General features: G+C 35.6%; 1 long non-coding RNA gene across 1 annotated transcript; it reads right to left on the reverse strand.

Annotated features, from left to right (window-relative positions):
* Nucleotides 1-1,180: 1,180 nt before the first annotated feature.
* LOC149480705 (uncharacterized) lies at nucleotides 1,181-2,226 on the reverse strand. The gene is made up of 2 exons (XR_016316991.1): nucleotides 1,879-2,226; nucleotides 1,181-1,478 (listed from the first exon to the last, which is right to left on the reverse strand). It is a non-coding gene; the product is annotated as an uncharacterized LOC149480705 (long non-coding RNA).
* Nucleotides 2,227-2,649: the final 423 nt, after the last annotated feature.

Raw genomic sequence — 2,649 nt, forward strand, 5'->3', positions numbered from 1 at the left:
GAAGAAAAAGACAGATTTGAAAAGATTTTGTTATTTATTAACTTAACTAGCGACCCGCCCCGGCTTCGCACGGGTGCAATGCTGATACTAAATAGTAAATACACTACAGAAAAACTGTGAACGTTGTATATAAAAACATAGCGGCCCGCTCCGGCTTCGCACGGGTATAAAATATATAGCCGGGCGGCCGGCCGGTACAAGCGCGGATCCAGGGGGGGGGGTCATGGGGGTCATGGGCCATGCCCCCCCCTGGGCCATGTGCACGACCTAAGTGGACCACTAATTTAATATTAACTTTTGAAATTAACAAAGTAATATTGTTCAACATGATTTTTTATTAACTTTTGAAACATAAAAGTAATATTATAGAACAATGAAATCAATTTCAAACGGAAGAGAATATAGGTAACAAAAATTAGAGGAAAAGTTATTTACGATCGATCTGAGATCGGGATTAAAAAAACTATAACTGCGGAATAAAGTTTAATGGTAAAGTTGTAGGTATTTAAAATATTTATTACAACTTTTGCTTTTACACTTCTCGCAATTAACCACAAATATCGAAATATCCCAGTTCATATATTTTTTATAAAAAAACAAGGCTAAAGTTTAGATATCATTTCAATCAATGGTAAATAATAATAGAAAATACAGTAAAATTAGGACAAAAAAGGTCAAGTGCGAGTCGGACTCGCGCACCGAGGGCTTCGAACAAACCTAATTGTTTTATTATGTTGTATCTTTAAATGTTGCTTGTAGCAATTTTTTCTTTGTCTGTGCTATAGGACGTGGGGAGTACCTTGTAGGTTGTGATTCCCTTGCAAGTAGTTGCTAGTTTCAGAATATGCGGTTTTAATTGCTATTTCTTCTGATTCAGATTCAAATTGAATTTGAATCAGAAGACAGAATAATATCTTATAAAACAGATACGGGAATAATTACGAAAAACATGAATTTTTTATTACATTATATAAAAAAAAAAATTAATCTTATAACCCCTTTACTCATGAACGCAAATGTAATGTAGGTATTCAATAATTGATATTCACATCAAAAACTTAGGTCTATTATACCTTTAAGCAGTAATAAAATCAAATTTCTATGTCAACGCAATTAGAAGATACAGCCGTAAATGTAGTCTAATAAAAACGTACTGGAAATAGTTCAAATTAAAAGCAAATTAAACGAAATACATTTATTTGAAAATGAACAGCAAAATGACGGTAGAAATAAATGGGCAGAGGGTCCGCGATAATGTGCGCGCGAGTAGCAGACGAAAATGGACGACTCCGCCGCTCGTTCGTTCTTATAAAGGCGCGCCGCACCTCGGTGAGGAAGGCGCGGGGGGTGGCCTTCCGGATTTTACTCCAACACCGCCTCTCCTGACGGGACAGGGTCCTCGCTGCCTTCAGTGGCAGCTGCAGCTCGTGTGGAAGGGCCAGCTTCGCAGTCTTCAGCGTTATGATGTGCATCGTAACCTGGAATATACAAAAAAACCGACATTGAAAAAAAAAATACTTAAACCAATGCAAATGAGGAAAGCTGAACCGGAAAACCGAACCGTGTAACAAACTTTACACAAACATTAACATTTAATATTAAAAAAACATTTCACGATTTTGGGGAAAATTTTACCCTGTACTGGTATCCCTAATGTTAATCACATGATTATACCATAAATTTGAAACTACGTAAAAACAAATGGCGTCCTGAACAACAAGAACACTTCGTAATTTAGTCGGATAACACAAAAAAATGTTTACGTCTATTTCGATGAAAATATTATATATTTGTAGATAATTTCACATTAGAGTTAATGAAAATGTATCAACTATATCCAGTTCTATAAAACAATATACTTCAAATAAGTTTACTTACGTGTGAAAGGTAATATTTGGTAATCTTCGTTCCGGCCGATTTTTACAACCAATCACACTACAACGCACCATATTTTCACTTAAAGTCGGATTAAAACAGATCACTGTCAACGTTTATTAAACTTTGAAGTCACTTAACAGCGAGAAAAAACAGAAAACTAGCAAAACAATGGACTGTAGCCGCTTGTTTGGGACAAACTGCCTTTGTCCCCAACAAAAGAAATCGCATAACATGAGAGAAACAAAAAACAATGTTTCTGTCTCTCTTGCTCTTAGCTTTATAGTCATAAGTGTATTTCTCTCACGCATTCCTTGTCATTTTAGTGCCTCCTCTATGGTTCATTCTCACTCTACGGCTACCGGTGACGTAATGGCCTCAATGACATTGACAGTTGCGAGTTTGACAGTTTGACTAATGCTTGTCTATGGGAATGCGCTTGACGTTCGAAATGGCGCGAGTTTGGGATTGGGATGTCAACAGACTATTAATTATTGATGTTGACTGTTGACTGATCGATTTGCGATGGATTTTTTATCATTTAAGTATTATGGAGGAAACAAATTGATCGATTGTAACGTGGAGTAGATTAACCGATTTAGTAATTGATGTTTTTTGTTATTAATTATAGGTATTTCTATGTGACTGTTTGTACTTATTCTTTGAAATTTGTTACAGTAAGATTTGAAGATAACTGAATTCTCTGGTCTGTGTATACCAACTTTTCTAATATGATTCATAATTCATATGTATTTACTTTTTGATATTGAATGA

Source organism: Colias philodice, chromosome 18, assembly GCF_061535455.1.
Source record: "Colias philodice isolate Cphi_HAF_F1 chromosome 18, ilColPhil1 Martin Lab GWU primary, whole genome shotgun sequence".
Classification (NCBI taxonomy): Eukaryota; Metazoa; Arthropoda; class Insecta; order Lepidoptera; family Pieridae; genus Colias; species Colias philodice.